Genomic DNA, 23645 nt, shown 5'->3' on the forward strand with positions numbered 1-23645 from the left:
TCTTTTTTTATTTCTTCAAATTCAAAATCAATTTTTCCAAACTCTGATTATTCCAAGAGTTGGAATTTCAAGTCTCTTCTTTCCGATCTATTTCAAATTCTGAGTTAGATTCAAAATCTAACTTTTTCAAATCAATTTCAACCCTTTAAATCATTTCTTCAATATATTGTCAAATTTCAGAGTCACTTGGAAAATCCCAAAAATTTCTAAACTATTTTCTCAAAAGCATACATCTTTGCAATTGCATTGCACAAGCACGATTCTTTGTGCATTTTTAGACTTAGAATAAATTCTTAGACAATATTTAGGCAAAGCAAAAAGCATAAGTTCGATCCTTGGTTCGATTACCCCTGGTAAAGGCGCCAGGAATGGTCGAACCTCGTACCGACAAGCGAACCTTGTACCGACGAGCGAATCCCGTCTCTCTATTTTCCCATAAATTTTCAAAACGGAAGCGAGTAATTTCAAAACATTTTTAAAATTAAGGTCAAGTGAGACCTTTGCAAAAGTTTTTCTCTCTCTTCTTTTCTATCTTTTATTCCCCTTCAAAAAAGGGAATAAAGGTTAAAAAGGAAAATGGAAGGAAAAGAGGGAACGAGAGGAAAAATTTTGCAATGATCACAGATTTGGCGACCATGATGGGACTCGTCTTCTTTTGGTTGAATCTATGCCTTTGCTTTGCTTTGATATTATCTAAGTCTTTATTCTACAAATGCCAGCTTCATTTTCATGCAAACCTTAGGAGCCTAGACTCTATCCTAGCTGACATAATGCATATAGGATCTAAGTATGATTTGGTAGGACCATATGGAGGAGATTATTGCATGCTCACTTAGACTTAGGTATGAAATACAACTCTCCTCAATTCTAGGGATTGAATGCAAACAATGTATGCAAGTGTATGCTTCTCTTCATTTAAATTTTATCTATTTAGGACTTGCATTAGAAACATCTTGTTTTATTGCATGTTGAACATGTTTTCAAAAACATCCCTACCTATATTGTCCCGGTCTTCACGTTGCTGGGCTGTCTCACTGAACCATAGTTTGGGAAAGAGCCTCACAACTAGACCACTTATTTGGGTTAACACCCCCCTACCACGTACTTAAATGCCATAGTCTGAAGTATATCGGTAGGTGCTCAAAAATGTTGGGAGCCATTACCTTAGAACCAGAGAAATATTTCTATGCCACGTACTTCGAGCTTCAGCTTGGGTATATCGGCGTATCATGATCAGAATCAGATGATCTGAACCATAGAGTTTGGATTAAGGTCGTACAAGTCATTTCAAATATTGCATTTAGAGTCAGCTTTAAGGAGTGTTGTTTGTGCATCCTTGTTTGTACAACTGTGATTCTGTGATATTTACTTATTATATTTCCTTATATTTTCCAAAGACCATGGGTATATTATTCAAAATTTCCTCCTTGTTTTCAAAACCCAGGTGTATTTTCCTTTTTCTTCTTCTGATTTCTTCAATTCTTTTGATAATGTCTGCAAATTTTTAAATTTTAAATCTTTGCCATCTATTTTCAAACTCTTCTTTCTTCATATCTTCCAGTTTATCTTCTAATTCTATTTCAAAAATTCTTGTTTACCTTTTTATAAATGAAGTCTCTTTTTGCCAAGAGATATCCTTTTTAAGATAACATTTTCTTTCATATTCTAGTTGTTTATTCCTCCCCATGGGGTAACAACGCAATTGTCACGAATTCTGTGACGACTCAATCCCTAATAATGGGATATCATTTTCAAATCTATTAACCTGATTCCTTCTCTTGTCAAAAAATTTCTCCCAAAAATTCTTCAGTCTAAACCCTCCCTTTTCTCTGCAGAAAACATTGGTATTTAGTATGCTTCAGACGAGGACAAGAAAAGAGACATTTCAGCAGTACAGTGATATCGAAATAAAAGGGATGGACTCTCCTAGGTCGTCTAGAGGACAGAGTCAGGGCAGAGAGGATGATGTAGATCCCATCATTTACAGCTTGTTCCAAAAGATGATGGCCAAATGGTGTCTGAGCAAGCCGAGGCCAGTCTAAAGAAGGCAACTCCTAAGAACAAAATGAGGAAGAAGCCTGTGAGAAAGCAGATTAGGATCAACAGAAAGAAGGTTCAGCCCGACAACACTTCTGAGGGCACAAATTCAGTGGAAGAAGAGTCAGTAGAGGAAGAGCAATTTGTCTTCAATCAGAATCCTCTGCGACAGTTCGTGAAGATAGCTATTGAAGAATCTGAATCTGTGAACAAGCCTAAGTATGGGATTCCAACTGAGGATCCGATGCGCGAGCAATTGAGAGAAGTAACCTGTGCAGTCAAGGACATACAGGCCAAGAGCAAGGGAAAGCAGACCTATACTGGCAAAGATTTCTACGATGGCCTAGATGGAGATGATAATCTAGAAAACCTTCCCCATAAATTCCTCAAGTTTGACATAACCGGTAACCCCAAAGCTCACTTGGCCACATTTTATGCGGAATGCAGCTGCTTAAAGAAGAATAATAGGGCTTTGTTCATCTGCTTTCCTCGTAGCCTAGAAGGTACAACGGCCAGGTGGTATGCAGACCACATCAATCCTATTGAATTACGAGAGTTCGATAAAGTGGTAAATCTATTCACTGAGCACTTCTTATTCAACACTGAGGCTTCGCCTACACTCAATCACCTTTACAATATGAAGTAGAATGAAAATGAAAAAGCTGGAGAATTCATTCACAGGTGGAGAAGCACCTGTAACAAAATGAAGATTTCCATTCTAGAGGATCATGCACTGCAGATAATCCTCAATAATTTTTCTCAACCCCTGAGGAGCCTCATCGCCACTTCTCCAGCAAAGTTCTTCATCAAATTGATTGAGCGAGCCGAATGGCTCGAGACAAGGATGGAGAATGGACTCTATAAAGGCATGACTCTGGTCAAAAATATACAAGACCAGAAGAAGAAGGCGCAATTCACTCACTCAGTTGATACCTCTAGCAATAATCATGGCAGCGGTAGTAGGAGAAACAAAAATAACAGTAAAAGTGGCCAGAACTACAATGCAACTCAAGGGGAAAAGTCTTCCGAGCAAAATAGCAAGTTGTCTCAGGCCAACTTTCCATAAAAGAAAAAGATAAAGCGCGAAGGTTGGAGTAATGATCGTGCATTCACTCCTCTCAAACAAACGCTCGAAGAAGCCCTTGAATTCATGCTTACCAAGGAATTAGTGAAGCTCACAAAGGCCACGAATCCTCCCACAATCATGGGAAGGTTCATGAATGAGTTCTGCAAGTTCCATCGGGCAGTGGGGCATAACATCGATCATTGTTTTGTCTTCAAAAATATTGTTCAGGACTGCATTGACAAGAGTCTCCTCATTGAAGACGAAGAGGAAGACGAGCTGGCCATCCTGACCAAGCCTTTCTCAGATCACTCAGAAAATTGATGATGCCAAAGTTTTCTGCTTTCTTCCCTTTTTTTTGCCAGTTACCTTGTAGGGGCAGGTTAGCCCCAATCTTTTTTTTTGTGACCTTTGGTCAAGTACTTGTAAATATGCAGTCTTTTGTTATCAGCTTTGCTTATCAATGAAATGTCAATTTTCTTCATATCTTTGATATCAAATACTTCTTTCCTTTGCCACACTGGAGTATTTATTTTTGAAAAATTATATTTTCATTTCAAGAATCTTCTTTGCCATCGGCTTCCATTAGGCCACATTAAATTTCTATTCTTTTCAAGATGAGGGACAATCCCAACATCATTTATGAGAGAAATGAAATTACCTATGAGGGTTTTTCAAAATCGTGAAATTTTGAAATTTTTTGCAAAAATCTTCGTTATGATCACCAAGAGTTCAATATTTTGGTCCAATCTTTTTTAAAAATCAACCATCGCGGTGATCTTCTTTTCCTAAATTGGTTTGGAACCATTGTCTTTAAAAATCAGCCCTTGTGTTGATCTTATTGGTTTCAAACCATTGTCTTCAAAAATCAACCCTTGTGTTGATCTTATTTTCCAAAAGTGGTTTCGAACCATTGTCTTCAAAAATCAACCCTCGTGTTGATCTTCTTTTTTCAAAATTGGTTTTTGAACCATTGTCTTCAAAAAATCAACCTGCGTGTTGATCTTCTTTTTTCAAAATTAGTTTTCGAACCGTTGTCTTTAAATCAACCCTCGTGTTGATCTTCTTCTCCAAAAATTAGTTTCAAACCATTATCTTCAAAATCAACCCTTGTGTTGATCTTCTTTTCCAAAATTGGTTTCAAACCATTCATCTTCAAAATCAACCCTCATGTTGATCTCTCTTTAAAATCAACCCTCGTGTTGATTCTCCTTTCAAAGATCAGTTCTCACGTTGATCATTATTCAAAATAAACCTTGCGGTTGATCTTCTTTCTAAAATGATTTCTCACTTGTCTTTCAAATGAATATTCTCCTCTCACTTCAAAGATCCCATGTGCAGAAAGGATCAGACAAACTTTTTTTCCTCAAATCTTATCAAATTTTAATTAATATTGTTATCTTTATTAGTTTCATCCATATTTTCATTTTTTTTTTAATTTTCATCAATTTACTATCAATTTTATCAATTTTATCAAGTTTTATCATTTTTTCATCAATTTTATTAAAATTTTATCAATTTTTATTATTTTAGCCTTTTAGGTTAAGGGATAAACCTGATGCCTCTTTCCCATGAGGTATTCCTTTCCCCTTTCAGGTTAAGGGATAAACCTGAACCTCGACCTTCAAGGTATTTTCTTCCTTCCCATTCAGGATAAGGGATAAACCTGAGACCCCTCATAGGAGCAATAATGCTACTTATGAGAATTCTTTGCAAAACAATTTTCATTAATCTTTCTTGATTTTGTAAATTTCCATCAATTAGTTTTCATTAATTCTCCTCAAATTTTATTCTATTCTCTTTCAGGTTAAGGGATAAACCTGAACCTCGACCTTCGAGGTATCTCCTTTTTCCCTTTCAGGTTAAGGGATAAACCTGAACCTCGACCTTCAAGGTATTTCTTTTTTCCTTTCAAGATAAGGGATAAACCTGAACCTCGTGCTTTCGACGTATCTCCTTCTTCCCTCTCAGGTTAAGGGATAAACCTGAACCTCGCTCGTCGAGGTATTTCTTTTCCCCTTTAGGATAAGGGATAATCCTGAAATCTTTTATGATCTTTCGAGTGTCATCAATTTCCACCAATTTTACCAATTTTTTTCATCAATGTTTTATCATTTTTTTATTCTTTACCATTTTTATCAATTTTTATTGATTCTTTCTCAATTTTTATTGATTTTTCATCAAATTTTATCAATTTTTTGTCAATTTTTATTAATTCTTCATCAACTTTTATCAATTTTTTCATTCCCCCTTTAGGTTAAGGGTTAAACCTGAACCTTTCTCTACAAGGTATTTCCCTTTCAAATTAAGGGATAAAACCTGAATCATTTTCCATAATTTTCTAAAAAATTCTCATCAATTTTTATTATTTCCCCTTCAGGATAAGGGATAATCCTGAAACCTCAGCAATCATTCCCGCTTCGATTTCCAAATATCTTGAGAATGTTGGTCTCCTTTCAAAATTCAAATTGGAAAACAGTGTCAACATTTTCCAAAAATCCAATGCTCATACTGGTGCATTCCCAAAAATCCAGTGCTCGTACTGGTATACTTTTAAAAAATCCAGTGCTTGTACTGATATACTTTCAAAAATTTGGTGCTCGTACTGGCATATTTTCAAAATCTAGTACTGGTGCATTTTTCAAAGTTCAGTGCTCGTACTGGTGCATTTTCAAAATCCAGTGCTCGTACTGGTGCAATTTCAAAACCCAGTGCTCATACTGGGGCATTTTTTCAAAAACCTAGTACTCGTATTGATGCATCTTCAAAAATCCAGAGTTCGCACTGGTGTATTTTCAAAATCCAGTGCTCGTACTGGTGCATCTTAAAAAATTCAGTGCTCGTACTGGTATATTTTAAAAAACCAACGCTCGTACCGGTATGCCTAGCACTCATGCTAGTGTCTGGCTGATTGATCAGTTGGCACCCTAGGTTCAGTCTTTGCACTAACCATTCATCAAAATTCAAAGCTCTAATTCTGATTTTTACCTTAGGGTCATCCAAATTCTCAATTTTAAGCCTTTGGGTTACAATCTTCATCAATCTTTCCTCAATTTCTGTCAATCTTTCATCAATTTCTATCCCTTTTCATCAAATCACATCAATTTTATTTGTTCCCCGTTCAGGATAAGGGGTTAATCCTGAAAATCAGACCACATACAATTAACTATGATGATCTTATTCATTGCAAGTCAAATAATCAAGTCCTTGAACTGGTCATTCTCAAAACTTTCAATCCTAGTCCTCGTACTGGCGATTTTCAAAATTCAATCTTCTGATTAAAGATTTTCCTTTAAGATTCGAGTTTCGACTCAAACTTCCAACTCTCATTTGAGATTCGAGTTTCGACTCAAACTTCCAACTCTTCTTTGAGATTTGAAGTTCTGACTCGAACTTCCAATTCTCCCTTAAGATTCGAGTTTTGACTCGAACTTCCAACTCTCCTTTGAGATTCGAGTTTTGACTCAAACTTCTGATTCTCCTTTGAGATTCAAGTTTTGACTCAAACTTCCAATTTTTTCTTTTAGATTCGAGTTTTAACTCAAACTTTCTAATTTTCCTTTAAGATTCGAGCCTTGACTAGAACTTTCCAGCTTTCCTTTAAAGATTTGAGTTTTAACTCGAGTTTTCTTTCCTTCAAAAATCTGAACCTTCCAATTTCAGTTTAAGATTCAAGCTCTGATTTGAACTTTCCAGCTTTCCTTTGAAGATTTGAATTTTAACTCGAGTTTTCTTTCCTTCAAAAACCTGAACTTTCCAGTTTCCTTTTAAGATTTGAGCCCTGACTCGAACCTTCCAGCTTTCCTTTGAAGATTTGAGTTTCAACTCAAATTTTCTTTCCTTCAAAATCCAAGTTGGTCTAATTTTCCTTTAAAGATTTGGGTTTCGACCTGAATTTTCTCTCCTTAAAAACCAAACTTCCTAGTTTTTCTTTGAAGGCTTGAGTTTCGACTCAAATTTTCCAGCTTTTTTGCAGAATCCAAGTTCTGATTCAGATGTTCTTTCAAAACCAACTTCTGAGTTGGGCTTACCATCAAAATCCAGTATTGTGCCAGGCTTATCTTCAAAATTCCAATTTCGTATTGGATTTACCTTTGGAGTTCAGCTTCGTGTTGGACTTTCCTCCAGAATCTCGCTGATGTGTCAAACTCGATGTTAAGCAATTTTCGTCATCAAGGATTTCAGGAATATTTTGCCAAAATGCCATAAAAAAATAGTTGTTGATATCAAGCTTTTATTGCATAAAGAATTTCCTCAAATCTTCTTTAGTATTCTTTCCAAAAGGGTGAAGCTTTTATGAAGAAAGACTCAAAATTCAGATTTTTTGTTGGTCAACCAAGAGGATGAAGAAAAATCTTCAATATGACTAGCGAAGGAAAATTCAAGGATGTTGAAAAGCCATAAGTGAACCGATATTGATCATGTCTATGACACATTCTTAAAGAACATTCTTCTGGCAGTAAGGCAGTGAAAATATCTTGAGCGATAAAAAGAATTCACTCAATCCATATCTCCTAGGTCATTTAAGCTGAAATCAAATATCTGCAAAAAGGATCTCTCAATTGTCGTCAAGATGAAGACGAATATGCGAGCTAGACCCCCAGGGCCAAAGAAGATTTGGATCATCTCCGAGATGAAGGAGTTTGTGACGGATCCTTCCAGGGAAAGTTCAGATCACCGTCAAGATGAAGTCGGATGCGACGAACCTCCTCACAAACCCTAAAAGATATTTAATTTCTGCTATTGTCAAGAGATTCTCAACCCAAGAAACAATATCATCAGTATAATTCCTGAGAAAAAGAAGGATTGGAGCATCTCCAAGATGAAGGAGTTTGTGACGTACCCTTCCCAATATAAAAAGAAAAGTCAGGACATCTCCAAAATGAAGGATAATGTAATAAACTTCTCCCCGAGAAAGCTCAATATCTCAAAAAGAGTGCCAGAAAGATCATCGTGGGCAAAGCTCAGATATCAAACTGCTAAACTGCCAAGAATCTTCTTTATTTATGTGAAATTCCTCTATCAATATCTTTTCACTCAATCACTTTTATGAAACTAAGAATATTTCCTCTCTTTTCATATCAAGGAAATAGATAGCTTCCTTGAAGAAACTCAACAACAACAAATTTGAATCTGATTCTTGATTCTATAGAGTTAGCCCAGTTGGAGGTAATACTCTAGGTAGAAGAGGGGATATCCTTCAAAACAAGTGTGTTTGCCTTCAATTACCTTGAATCAACTACAATTTTTTATCATTTTGGCAATATTTTTCAGCTTTCCTGATGAGAAATAAAAACTTGATGTCCGTTTTGCTACAACTTGATGTTGCCTTTTCCTTCTTTCGCATAGTCGAAAGAGTTTCCTTCCCCACTTTCATAGAGTTGCCTTATCCATCTTTCGCATTGCTGAAAGATTTGCCTTTCTCATTTCAAAAAAGGATTGCCTTATCCATCTTTCGCATTGCTGAAAGATTTACCTTTCTCCTTTCTAAAAGGATTGCCTTATTCATCTTTCGCTTGGATCGAAAGATTTGCCTTTCTCCTTTCTAAAAGGATTGTCTTATTCATCTTTTGCATTGTCGAAAGATTTGCCCTGCCTTTGTCAAAAGGATCGCCTTGTCCATCTTTTGCTTTGTCGAAAGAATCGCCTTGCTCCTGTCAAAAGAATCGTCTTACTCATCTTTCGCATTGTCGAAAGAATCACCTTGCACCTGTCAAAAGGATTTCCTTACTCATCTTTCGCATTGTCGAAAGAATTTCCTTGCTCCTATCAAAAGGATCGCCTTACTCCTCTTTCGCATAGTCGAAAGAATCGCCTTGCTCCTGTTGAAAGGATCGCCTCGTCCATCTTTCGCTTTGTCAAAAGAATCACCTTGCTCTTGTCAAAAGGATCGCTTTACTCATCTTTCACATTGTCGAAAGAATCACCTTGCTTATGTCAAAAGGATCACCTCACTCGTCTTTCGCATTGTTGAAAGAATTGCCTTGCTCCTGTCAAAAGGATCGCCTTACTCATCTTTCGCATTGTCAAAAGAATTTTCTTGCTCCTATCGAAAGGATCACCTTACTCATCTTTCGCATTGTCAAAAGAATTTTCTTGCTCCTATCGAAAGGATCACCTTACTCATCTTTCGCGTTGTCGAAAGAATCGCTTTGCTCCTGTCAAAGGGATCGCCATACTCATCTTTCACATCGCCGAAAGATTTGTCCTTCTCATTTCTAAAAGGATTACCTTATTCATCTTTCGCTTTGTCGAAAGAATTGCCCTGCTCCTGTTGAAAGGATCACCTTACTTGTCTTTCGCATTGCTGAAAGAGTTGTTTCCTCTCCTTTCAAAAAGGATTGCCCTACTCATCTTTCGTGTTGTCGAAAGAATTGCTTCCTGTTACCTTATCTATCTTTCACACTGTCGAAAGAATTGCCTCACATCTCCTTATTTTTTATATCTCACATTCTCAAAATAGTTGCCTCATTCAGGTGAAGTATCTCTTCCAGTCCCAGCACGGTTTCTTCATTCGAGGAATGTGTATGGTATCACCCGCTAAGGTTAAGGGTCAAAACCTGAATTTTCTGCGAAAGGTCATCTATTTTAAAAAGTTGATTTAGTCTCAGTAATGAGACGCCCAAGATCATCCCTTTTTCAAGCTTTAGGGAACCCCTTTTTTTTCCTTTTGCAAACCCCTCTCAGATTTGTTTGTCCAAACTTCGAAGGTACCATCATGGTTTCTTCATTTGAGGATTCAGTATAGTCGTCCCTTTCAGGTTAAGAGTTAAGCCTGAACCTCGCACCTCGAGGTATCGCCCCTTTCAGGTTAACGGTTAAGCCTGAACCTCATTTTTTGCGAGGTCTCATCCGTTCAGATTAGGGTTAAACCTGAACCTTGTTTCGATGAGGTAGTTCTCTCAGTCCCATCATGGTTTTTCCCATCGTGGAATCCATGTCATTCATGTCCATCCATAAAAGGATCATACCTGAGCTTCATCTCACGAGACATTTTTCTCAAAAATGTCCCATCAAGGTCTTTGTGTATTCCTTTCCCATTCAGGTAAGGGTAGAACCTGAAATTCATCTTGATATATCTTTGTCCCATCCAGGTTAAGGGCTAAACCTGAGTCATTCTAAAAAGCTTATCTTGTCTCACCCATGAGACATGATAAAAATTTCTATTTTTCACCATTTTGGGATCTTCTCCCAAAGTCCCATCACTATTTTCTCATTTTTGTTATCCGGTTATATCATTTTCAATGATTTCGTCACCCCAAATCCATTCAAGATAAGGTATTACGCCTGAAAATAATGTTTCCAAAAACAATTCTTTCACACCCAGATCAGATCTGCTGATTGGGGCATTTTTCAAAATTTGGAGTGTTTTCTTTGCCACTAAGCTCGACTTTCAACCGGCTTAGTAGCAAAGAGGGGCATCTGTGAACACCCTAAATTTTTCAAAATTTTGTAAAAATTCCTCTTTTGCCCTTGGCCCCCATTTCTGAATAATTAAGTCAATTTTGATCAAAATTCCATTTTATTCCTTAGATTTTTCTGGAATCAAATTCATTTTCTATATCTGACTCAATTTCAGATCTGAATCCAATATCAAAATTCAATTCTGAGCCCTGTTATCCAATTTTTAAATCAAAATTATAAAAATACCAAAAATAGTTTCCGAATGGCTCAGACCGTCCATCCGGTGTCCATTTGGATCCGATGCTTTGTATTTCTCGATTCAAGGTTTAAAACTCGAATATTCTCTCAAAATCCGGATCCAAGCCTGTTTTCTGAAGGAATTTTCAAAATTCAAATACGAATTCTCAGAAAACCCTTCTTTTGTAAATATTTTTAAAATTTTGCAAAATTAGTTTAAAAATCCTTTAGTTTTTAGAGTTTTATTTCAAAAACACAAAAAAATAGAAAATACAAAGAAAAAGAACAATATATATATATATATATATATATAAATAGAAAAAAATTCAGAAAAAGATAGTTTAAAAATCTCTTTTTAAAAAAATTCTCTTTAAAACCACCTTTTAAGAAAATCTTTTTAGAAAAACCACCATTTTGAAAATTCTTTTGAAATGGGGACCCAATCTGTAAGACTCCCCAACGATCTCTCGTTATAAAAGAGACCGCGGGGAGTTGATGAGAGGCATCCATTCATTCGCCATTTACCCCTACGCCTTTCGGATCCATTACATCCACAAGCCCTCCACGATCGAGCCTCTTCTCCTCTTCTTCTTCTCCATCGGAAGAAGAATTTAAGAATAAGACAAAAGGGAAGCTCCTTAAAAGTTCCTGCAATGCAAACCCATTCGGAGTCTGATGGGTTGAATTCGAACTGTTTGAGATATCCAAGTTGAGTGAAGCATTGATTTCACAATGAGCAAGAGATAGGGATATAGGATTAAATACGTCAAACATGAATCTAGAGATCAGTATAGGTAGTTCTGTCGCCAGATTTCCATGAGTTATCTTGAAACCACCATTCAGAAAAGGTATGTCTTAACGCTGCCATCATCTGTCCGTTTGCAAAAAAGAAAAAAAAGAAAAAAAAAAGGTTGAATGTTCAATAAGGTTTCTGTGCACAATACTTGCACACCAACCTGTTGTGGCAGCTTTGTTCCAACACCTTCATGATACCCTCATATACCCACTGCCATTCATACTCATATTTTCTTTACTATCACTTATGTTTTCATTGTTATCACATTGTCTCACCTTTGCATATTCACTTACAGTCATCCCATTACAGTCCAGTACCTACCTTCTCCACCACACCACACCTTATTTTCCATAGCAATCACACTGCATTCAGCCACGTCTCACCACCTGTGCCCTGTTATGAACTCCCTGCACTACCAGCAATAACACCTTGTTGAGCCCTTCATTCTATCTTCCCACCATATCTACCACACTACCCCATGATATGTCATTACAACTCACGTTCACACTCACCCACGCCCTTCACTTAGCCCCACAGAAATTTGCATCTTCCTGCAAATGATAGTGTTCACCAACATTTTATTTCCCTGTATATCATATGTCACTATTTCACAGCACATCACCTGCACTCCAGACTTGATGCATTCATAACGCCACCGCCATTTGGTATATTTAGTGTGCATTTGATTTTCACATTGTCACCAACATTTACAACTTGCATATTTTCATATTTAGTTGCCATATGTGAAATTCTTATCATATCCATTTTACCCCCCCCGGCAACAGTACATTATCATACTTCTTTTTGCATCCCCACTCACCTTTATGCATTACTTCATTGTCACAGGTGCCCACTTACATTAGCATCTATGACATCCTACCTCCAGTACATTCACAACAACTTACCTCATAGCAAATATATAATATTCCCCTGTTCCATTTCATATCATATCTACCTATACATCCCATTGTGCACGGTCCAGCCTCATTCCACTGCCTCCTGCTACCTATCCTTTCACAGCACCAGCACCTTCCTCCATATTCATCCCACAACTCCCATCTACTTGTTATACAACACATGCACAACACTATTGCACACCCTGTGCATCTTGTTGTAACTCCCATGTTACACCTGCTACACCCTTCACGGTGGCCTTTGCATCCACCCTTTGCATTACCATAAGTGTCTACCCCCTTTATAGTTGCAGCAGTGCCGAGCATTGTTGTGACCACTCTCCACTTGCAACAATAGTCAAGATTACTGTGACATAAACATTATCACATCCCTTCACAGCATCACCATTTCCACTATTAGTACCTACCCTCCTGGCTTATCACTGCTAGCATCCACCCATTCACATCACTTTCTTGCCCTCACCCTGCAGCAACCTACAACAACACATCTCATTACAGCAAGGTCACCCCTTGTTGTACATCTATTCATTAACCTACCCATGAATATGTATACATACATTTCCTTTATTAAATATAGATATCACACTCAACCATAAGTAAGTTGATTTGGCCATGACATCTTCCATTTACTTCTATACTTTATATCTGGTTTTGTGCTAACCCTTTTTTTTTTTGCAAGAAATATATGGAAAATGCAATTTTCCTTTTTAGTTTAGAATTTCTTTTATTTAAAATGATGTAATAGTTAGAGGATGATGAGAAACTTTATATTTCCTGTATTAGATTAGAATGTATGAGCATGTAAATATCGTAAATTGCTTGTTTCATATCATTTTCCCTTTTATTCCAAACATTCACGAATGACACATGCACCATTCTAATAAAAGGTGATTAAATTCTAAGTTGACGATTTGCATCAATGGCCATAGTCAAGGTGTAAATAAAACTTAGGATTTTCATCTTTTATGGAATAATATTGGATCCACACTGGGTCTCTTTTCAAAAATCATCATATTTTTTTGTTAATATTTTCTTCCTTTATCAGAGTTTAACTTAAAATTAACTCAAGATATATATCAATGGCCATAGTTAGGATATATTGAGAGTTAATTTCATTTTAAACTTTATAAAGGCAGCAAAATATGTTTTATTCTTCACTTGAATTTAAATATGATTATTATATAATACATTCTATGACCATAGTCAGAAATGTATTATATCTTCAATCTTATTTCAATTCGTTTAAAGAATGAAATATGCTTTTCAAAATACAATTTCAAAATTCTTTTAATTCATTCATCATTTAGGATAGAATTACATCATATTTTCAAAAATTCCTTTTCAAAATTCAAGTGATTTTGAGATAATTCTTCAAATATCTTCTTCATTTCTCAAATCAATCTTCAATTCTTATAAATTCAAATTCTTCTTTCTATTCTCAAATTCTATCTTATTTCAAAGATTTAAACTTCAATTTCAAAGTCCAATTTGACTTTGAAATTTCAAATTTATTTTTATATTCAAAATTCAATTTCCAATTCAAATCAAATTTCAAAGTTTAATTTAAACTTGGAGATTCCCAGATTCATCACTTGATTTCAAAAACTCCAGTTTCAAAATCAAGTTTTATTCTTCACTTCAGATCATCTTCTAAATTCAGAATTCAAGTCCAAATTCAAGATTTATTATTTATTTCTCAAGATTCCAAAATTCTAAGTCTTAAAACAGTCTTTAAATCAAAACTTGGTATTCACTCTGAAAATCAAATTTTCCTAAATTCCATCTCCCTTTCAAAATCGATTTAGGATTTCTCAGATCCAATTCCGAATTTCATCTGGATTTCCAAAATCCAAATCCCATTTTCGAAATCCATTCCTCATTCCATATTTCGGATCCAATTCCATATTGGATTCCGGATTTCATATCCCATTCCACCTTGGATTCAGATTTTCAAATCCAATCCATTTAGGATTCCAGATTTCGGATTCAATTCCATCTTGGATTCCAGACTTCGGATCCAATTCCATTTAGGATTCCAGATTTCGGATTTAATTCCATCTTAGATTTCAGACTTCAGATCCAATTCTATTTAGGATTCCAAATTTCAGATTCAATTCTGTCTTGGATTCCAGACCTTGGATCCAATTCCATTTAGGATTCCAGATTTCGGATTCAAATCCATCTTGGATTTCAGACTTCGGATCCAATTTCATCTAGGATTCCAGATTTCAAACCTAGTTCCATTCCTATTTCCAAAACCATGTTTCAAATCTATTTCTTAAGTCTAAATCCAAATTCAATTCCTCTTCTAGGTTCTGAAATTAAGAATTCCTTTTTCAGAATCAATCCATTCAAATTCAATTTCCATTTGACTTTAAAACTCTATTTTTATCAAGATTCTATCTCAAGTTCCAAAATATTCTTTTCTTTTTTTTATTTTTTTAAATTAAAAATCCATTTTTTCAAACTCTGATTATTCCAAGATTTGGAATTTCAAGTCTCTTATTCCAGATCTATTTCAAATTCTGAGTTAGATTCAAAATCTAACTTTTTCAAATCAATTTCAGCCCTTTGAATCATTTCTTCACTATATTATCAAATTTCAGAGTCACTTGAAAAATCCCAAAAATTTGCAAACTATTTTCTCAAAAGCATACATCTTTGCATTTGTATTGCACAAGTATGATTCTTTGTGCAGTTTTAGACTTAGAATAAATTCTTAGACAATATTTAGGCAAAGCAAAAAGCATAAGTTTGATCCTTAGTTCGATTACCCCTGGTAAAGGCGCCAGGAACGGTCGAACCTCGTACCGACGAGCGAATCCCGTCTCTCTATTTTCCCACAAATTTTCAAAACAAAGGCGAGTAATTTCAGAACATTTTTAAAATTAAGGTCAAGTGAGACCTTTGCAAAAGATTTTCTTTTCTTTTTTCTTTTCTATCTTTTATTCCCCTTTAAAAAAGGGAATAGAGGTTAGAAAAGAAAAGGGAAGGAAAAGAGGGAACAAAAGGAAAATTTTTGCAATGATCATATAAGCACACAGCTTAAACTCAACACAAAGAGGGTTGTGCCCAATATAACCTGAAACTAGGCTACTGCCTGCAAGAACCCTCTCAAAAATACATTAAATCTCTCCCAAAGTGTCAAATCTGTTTACGCAAACAATTTTCTCACACTTCTATATAAAAAATGACCTTAATAATGTTATTCTCTCAGCCAAAAACACTGCAATCCTTGAAAAATTCACCAAAAATCCAATACTTCTCCAAATCATCTAAAACTTGGTTAAAAAATCTTCTAAAAACACAAGCTAGTGAATCCCCCACTCAAAACTCTCAAAACCTATATGATTGTACCATTGGACTCCTCTTGTGATGACGTCAACATAGTGCTAGTGTTTGACGCTGAATGGAGTCCTCTTCATGCAGATGTTATCATATCCTCTCTATTCAGTTGATTCTCGTAAAAAATTCATAACCTCTGGGAGAGAGGTAGATAGAGAGAGAGGCAGGGCAGGAGTTTAGCCGAGAAATGCGAGAGAGATTAGGGAAGAGAGATTAAGAGAGAGAGAGAGAGAGAGAGAGATTGAAGGAGACATACCTCACCGTGCCGGAGCCGCTGTGTCAGAATCACCACGCCGCTGAGTTGAAGAGAGAGAAGAGGAGGCATCGGGGTCAAGAGGGGGGGGGGGCAAAAAATTTTTGCCCTAATCCCCCTCTGAGCCCATTTCATCGAGAATTTTTTCTTTTAAGTCCAAAATTTGACACTTAAGACCCTAGGTGCGTTGACCGCACCTAGTGTCAGTTTGAATGTGATCAGTTGACTGATCTGTCAGCCTGATTGCCCATTTTGAGTTGCCGACAGATCTGCAGGTCGCCTTTTAGTAGGGCCACGACTAAACCTGGTTTGTGTGCTTAATTTTTTTTGTTAGTTAGTGATAAATTAATAGTTTATTACTTTTTCGATATTAGATTAGCATAGTAGCACACGGTTTTGGTGTATATTGAGTTACAAATAAAAAAAACTAGTTTTGGAAATCGCAATTTGGCAAACCATGTGCTAAATAAATTTTTTTAGTTTAGACCTTTCCTTTCCTTATATTTAGATACATATAGATTTTTGTTTTTAGATTCAATTCAATTATTAGTTTATTGCAATTAATCATAACTAGAATAGGTAGTCTAGTTGCTTTTGTTCTTGTGTGATTTTGAGTTTTGCATGTGGGCGTGAGTTTCTTGATTTCTATTAGAACATGATAGCGATAAGCATACCAGGGCCGTACATGCACGGATAATAGGAGCTAGATTGCAAGCAAACGAGGACCTGCAATTTTTATTTTTTTTAGGACATTAGGCCATTTAATTAATTTGGGTTGTAATAATTTTATTTTCGCTCGAACACTTGTAATCTAATAAAAAAACTAACCTACGCAGCAAACTAACAAAAAAAAAGACAAACTAATGAGTGCAAAAATTAAAGAAAACTAATCTATATGCAGCAAACTACAATAAATAAAAACATAAAGAAAAGGGGGAGAAGAGACTCACCTTGGGTTCGCCTCCGACGGACCGGGGAGAGAAAGAGCGGTCTTACCTCTTCTCAAAAACGTCCCACGCACCTTCGGAGATGCGCTTCAATCCAAGAGAAGAAGAAGAAGAAGAAGAAAGAGAGAGAGAGAGAGAGAGAGAGAGAGAGAGAGAGAGAGAGAGGGGCATGAATTCCAAGGAGGGAAAGACCCCCTCCTTTCTTTGAAAATCCTTTTTATAACATGGGTTAGGGTTAGAAGGTTTTTTTTAACTTTTTCAAAAAGACTCTTAATTTAAATGATTTTCAAAATGCCTCAATTTAAGATATTATTTCTAAAAACATGTTAAAAACTAAAATATTTCTCAAACACAAGTGAGTCAAATTTAGAGTTTTAAAATTTTACCCGATCTGTTTATCGGGCTCGATCCAAAAGTCTTCTATTTGCTCCAATTTGCTCATTTTCACTCCAAATTCGATGGAATTCGACACAAAGTTGTCTTGTACAATAACACATCAAAACCGAATAAACGCGGGCTTTTAAACCTTGAATATGCACAAGATTATGCATAGAAATATGTAAAAATATGAATAAAATATGCATGATCTGACTGCACCGGGTGTCGCACTCGCATCGTATCACGTCGATGCGGGTGCGGCACCCTGTTGGCCGAATCCCTGTGACATAGATCATACGGTACTATATATTGTGATGTGGTATGATGCACTCTTTTTTTTATTCATGAGGATGTATCATATTGTATGAAGATACTGTTAGAATAGAAGAGGATGTCTCCCAGGGGCAGATTTATGATTCAAGTTAGAAGAGTTTTAATGAAGGGCTTTCTTGTAATTTAAGCAACTAATATGGGGCACTCCCATGAGTGGCATATTATTGCAATTTTATTTATTGTTTTGTACTGTTTGTATTCAACCCTATTAGGGTAAACATATATTAATCAAGATTAAGAGGTGCAACTCTTCATTGAGAAACAGAATGAAAGGTTAACTGTGTCTTCCTCTATTCCTTTCTTCTCCTACAGGTGTAAGTGATTTGGAGCTGAGTTGACAGATGTGATGCTATAATTTTTCATATCATATAATATGACACAATATTAAAAGTGCACTAGGATCGAGGCAACGAGCACTAGAGGGGGGGTGAATAGTGCTTTTAAAAATTTATGCGGAATATTGAATGATTTTGCAAATCTCAAAGCAAACACACAAAGAACACAAGATTTTATCCTGGTTCGGTCAAACCCGACCTACATCCAGTCCCCAAGCAAAACCCGCTTGAGATTTTCCACTATCAACCTTGTAAACTACAAGATCACACAAACCATAATCGGTCTCACTTTCAGTAACAATCCTACTGAAAGCAAACAACTCCTTTACACCAAGGAGTCCTTCTTTTTACACAAAAGAAATAACAACTTACAATACAAACTATGAGCCTTTCTTTTGAATGCAAATGAGATGCAATTGGCTTTTGAGGTTGTTGAAACACTCTACTCACGAATTCACTATCTCTCAAAGTGATTTGAGTGAAAAACTGAAGTGAAAATATCACGTGAGTGAGAAAACAAATACTTGAATGAATAGGAGTGAAAAGCAAGAAGTAATTCAATATAATTCTATTGAATTTTATGTTTTTGAGTGTAGAATGCACTCATATTTATAGTTAAAAGATTCCATACGTTGAGAGTATGAAAGGGTGTCAAAACTGTCCATTTTGAACGATCAAAACGTTTGAAAAATGAAAAGACACGCCTTTTTTGAAGTTTCAGAAAAACGACAAAATTAGTCGACTGAAACATCAGTTAATCGACTAATAGTTAGTTATTAGTAGACTGACAGTTATCGTCGGTCGACTGATCTGTTAATCGAGCCGTTTGAAAATCTGAACTTTTGAAACTTAGTCGACTTGAGAAAAGTTAGTCGACTGATAATATCATCAGTAGACTGAAAAACCTTTTAGTCGACTGCTGCTAAAAACTTCTAAAAAAACAAACATTCTGTTCGGTCGACTGATAAAAAGCATTAGTCGACTGCTGCTAAATTTTCAGAAAACACATGTTTTGTTCAGTCGACTGCTGCTAATTTTCCAAAAAACAGACATTCTGTCCAGTCGACTGATAAAATCTTCGGTCGACTAATTTGACAAGAATGACTTTTTAGAAAATATGGCGCGAAAGGATTAGTCGACTGATAAGTCTATTGGCGCGAAAGGATTTTCAAAAGAGTTTCTTTTAGAAAAGTTTTTCTAAAGACTTTTAAGGTGAAATGCAACCTAAATATGCACTCTAAGTAAGGCTCTTACAAGAATCTAAGACTTTTAAAGAATTAAACATTTGCACACTAGTCTTCAAGGATTCTTCACCGAATTCTTTAATTTCTTCATAGCCTTAGCTGAAATGCAGTTGATTCTACTTGCTCATCATCAAAACCTTGTACTTGAAGTATCATGTATGGCTTCATTGTTGTAACAATCTCCCCCTTTTTGATGATGACAAACTTAATCAAAGATGAAGCATTTAGATGCATAGATGGAGATTTTACTCCCCCTATCAATATGCTGCAAAACATTAAAAGTTAGCACATTTAAAGCACATATATCACATATTGATTGGTTTGCATTTTCATTCACCATTTCTTCATGCATTTAGAAATACATTCATTCAAAGCTTTCTTTTTCTCTTAATTTTGCATTTCTCATGCAAGATCTCCTGTAATGTAATTGCTATCATCTTTTTCTCAAGATCTCTCTGCAATTTCAAAGTAATGCTATTTTTATCTTTTTCTCCCCCTTTGTTAGAATCAAAAAGAGTAAGGGCAAAAATAGCATAAGCAAAATAGACTTTTAACTCATATCTCTATTTTAAAACACGGCAAGAGAGTTTCGGCGTGTTTTGAAGATGCGCCAGTCACTGCAAGAGGATTCCGGTGTTTCAAGATCACGGCCAGAAGATTCTGGCGTCTCCTTGTTATGGTAAGAAAATCCCGGCGATGATGGAGTCGAACGGCACTCCGAGGGTTTTTCGGAAGAGAGAGAGGCAAGAGAGAAAGAGGGGTTTAAGGGTTTCGTTTTTTAAGAAAAATGAAAAGGTACAAAGTGAAACGATGCCTCTTTTTTTTAAAAAAAAATGGGTTTTAAAACAAATCCAAGGGGTGTCGGGTCCCTTCACTTAAATTTTTTTTTAAAAAAATTTAGTCGACTAAAACTTTATCGGTCGACTAAAAAGTGCGACTTATTCTAAAAATATCATCAGTCGACTAGAAATATATCGGTCGACTAATATGGTGCGATACATTCCAAAATATAAAACACCAGTCGACTAAAATTTTATCGGTCGACTAATATAGTGCGATTTTGAGATTTTGTTCAAAAATCAGCATTTTTATAAATCCAAAAATGAGCAAATACCTAGTTCTCTCCTAATTCTCATAAAATCTTCATTTTTAAGAGGTTTAGTGAAGATATCGGCATGTTGTTCTTTAGTGGAAATAAAATTTAACGAAATATCTCCTTTTAACACATGATCTCTTAAAAAATGATGTCTGACTTCAATATGCTTAGTTCTTGAGTGCTGAATAGGATTTTTCGAAAGATTTATAGCACTAGTGTTATCACAATAAATAGTTGTTGTGGAGTAATTCAAACCAAAATCTTTTAAGGTCTGTTTCATCCAAAGTACTTGTGAACATGCTAAACTAGCCGCTATATATTCAGCTTCAGTTGTTGAGAGTGATACTGAATTTTGCTTTTTACTAAACCAAGAGACAAAGAAATTTCCCAAGAAATGACAAGTTCCACTAGTACTCTTGCGATCAGATTTACTTCCTGCAAAATCTGCATCACTATATGAAACTAAATCAAAGGAAGATGATTTTGGGTAAAACAAACCGAAATCTGAAGTATCTTTCAAATAACGAAGAATTTGTTTTACTGCAGTTAAATGAGATTCCTTTGGATAAGCTTGAAATCTTGCACACATACAAACACTAAACATAATATCAGGTCGACTAGCAGTTAAGTATAATAGAGATTCGATCATACCTCTGTAGAGCTTAGTATCTACACTTTTACCATTTTCATCTTTATCAAGAGAAGTAGTTGTACTCATAGGATTCCTTCTTGATTTCGATGAGTCCATCCCAAATCTCTTGAGAAGTTCTTTTGTATACTTAGCCTGATTGATGAAGATTCCTTCTTCATTTTGCTTTATTTGAAGTCCAAGGAAGTAGTTTAATTCGCCCATCAAGCTCATTTCAAACTCTTCCTGCATAGCCTTAGCAAATTCTTTACAAAGAGAATCATTAGTAGAACCAAATATTATGTCATCAACATAAATTTGCACAATAAGAATATCTGAAATAAAATGTTTAATAAATAAAGTGGAGTCTACCCGACCAATGAAAAAACCAGATTGTTCTAGAAAATTTTGTAGTCTTTCATACCACGCTCTTGGTGCTTGTTTGAGTCCATACAAAGCTCTTTTCAATTTGTAGACCTTTTCTGGATATTTCTCATTTTCAAAGCCTGGAGGTTGCTCTATATAAACTTCTTCATTGATGTGTCCATTTAAGAATGCACTCTTAACATCAATTTGATATAACTTGAAGTTCATGTAACTAGCAAAAGCAAGCATCATACGAATTGACTCTAATCGAGCCACTGGTGCATAGGTTTCATCAAAATCTATGCCTTCTTCTTGATTATAGCCTTGTGCCACTAGCCTTGCTTTGTTACGAATGACTTCACCATTTTCATCCAGCTTATTTCGGAAAACCCATCTTGTTCCAATTACTGGATGATCCTTTGGTCTATCAACTAGATCCCAAACATCATTCCTAGTAAATTGGTTAAGTTCTTCAGACATGGCTAAAAGCCAAAATTCATCATCACATGCCTCATTGATATTCTTTGGTTCTAATTTAGATATGAAAGCAACATTTGCAATATATTTTTCTAACTGCCTTCTAGTTTGGACACCACTCTTTATTTCACCAATAACTTCTTCATGTGGATGATTAGGAACTTCTTTCCAAACCGGTTGAAGAGGAATATTTTCTTGAGAAGTACTCTCTATCAAGGGTTCTTCTTGAAGTATTGCTTCTTCTTCTTCGCTTAGAGGAATAACCTGCTCACAATTCTCATCAAATGCAACATGTAGAGATTCTTCAATACAAGATGTTCTTTTATTGAAAATACGATATGCTTTACTTCTAGAAGAATATCCAAGAAATATTGATTCATCTGATTTTGAATCAAACTTATCAAGATTATCTTTGGTATTTAACAAGAAACATTTACTACCAAAATTTTTGAAATATGAGATCTTTGGTATACGATCATAATACAATTCAAAACATGTTTTATGTAAAATTGGTCGAATAAGAACACGATTTAAGACATAACATGCTGTATTAATTGCTTCAGCCCAAAAATATTTTGGTAAATTTTTATCTTGAAGCATGGTTCTAGCACATTCTTGCAAAGTTCTATTCTTTCTTTGAACAACTCCATTTTGTGGAGCCGCTCTAGGAAAAGCAAAGTTGTGAGAGATACCATGTAAATCACAAAACTTTAGAAAAGATTCATTTTCAAATTCACCACCATGATCACTACGAATTTTAATAATAGATGTAGATTTTTCATTTGTAATTCTTCTACAAAGTTTATAAAATTCTGAAAAAGCATCATTTTTGCTTTTTAGAAAAATCACCCATGTAAACCGAGAATAATCATCTACTATAACAAAAGCATACTTGCTACCATTCAAACTTTGAATTCTAGATGGTCCAAATAGATCTAAATGTAAAAGTTCAAGAGGACATTTTGTTGAAACTATATTTTTTGCTTTAAAAGAACTCTTGATTTGTTTACCCCTTTGACAAGCATCACATAAGTGATCCTTTTTATATGGTATTCTAGGTAGGCCTCTTACAAGATCATTCTTGGATAATTTTGAAATAATTTTAAAGTTAACATGTCCAAGTCTCTTATGCCATAACCATTGAATTTCATTTGAAACAATAAGACATTTTTCATTAAAAGAGGGTAATTCATCTAGATATAGTTCATACACATTGTTTCTTCTTTTATCTTTAAAAATGATCTTTTTAGATTGAAAATCAGAAATTAAGCATAAATCATTTTCAAAAGAAACATGAAAACCTTTATCACATAATTGACTAATAGATATTAAATTATGCTTTAAACCATCCACTAAAAGAACATTTTCTATCAAGGGAAATTTTGGATTACCAATATTACCAATACCTATCACTTTTCCCTTGTTATTGTCACCAAAGGTGACGGTTCCTCCATCCTTATTTTGGAGGGTGGAAAATAACTCCGGCCTTCCAGTCATATGTTTGGAACAGCCGCTGTCCAATATCCATTTGCTCCTTATGTTGTGTACCTACAACAAAATCATAAAACAGAGCATTTGACCCCTTTCTATTTTTGGGTCCATGAGAGTTAGTCTTAGGAACCCATATCCATTTGGATTTTGGTTTCCTTTGATAATAAATATTCTTTCTATAAAAGGATTTAGAATAAACATTTCTAGAATAATCATTTCTAGATGCATTTCTATTAGAACTAGAAAGTTTAGTTTTATGAACAAAAGGTTGAGAATAATGTCTTTGATTTTTCACCACATA

The sequence above is a fragment of the Nuphar pumila genome, chromosome 16 (genome assembly GCF_984573655.1).
Source record: "Nuphar pumila chromosome 16, dmNupPumi1.hap1.1, whole genome shotgun sequence".
Lineage (NCBI taxonomy): Eukaryota > Viridiplantae > Streptophyta > Magnoliopsida > Nymphaeales > Nymphaeaceae > Nuphar > Nuphar pumila.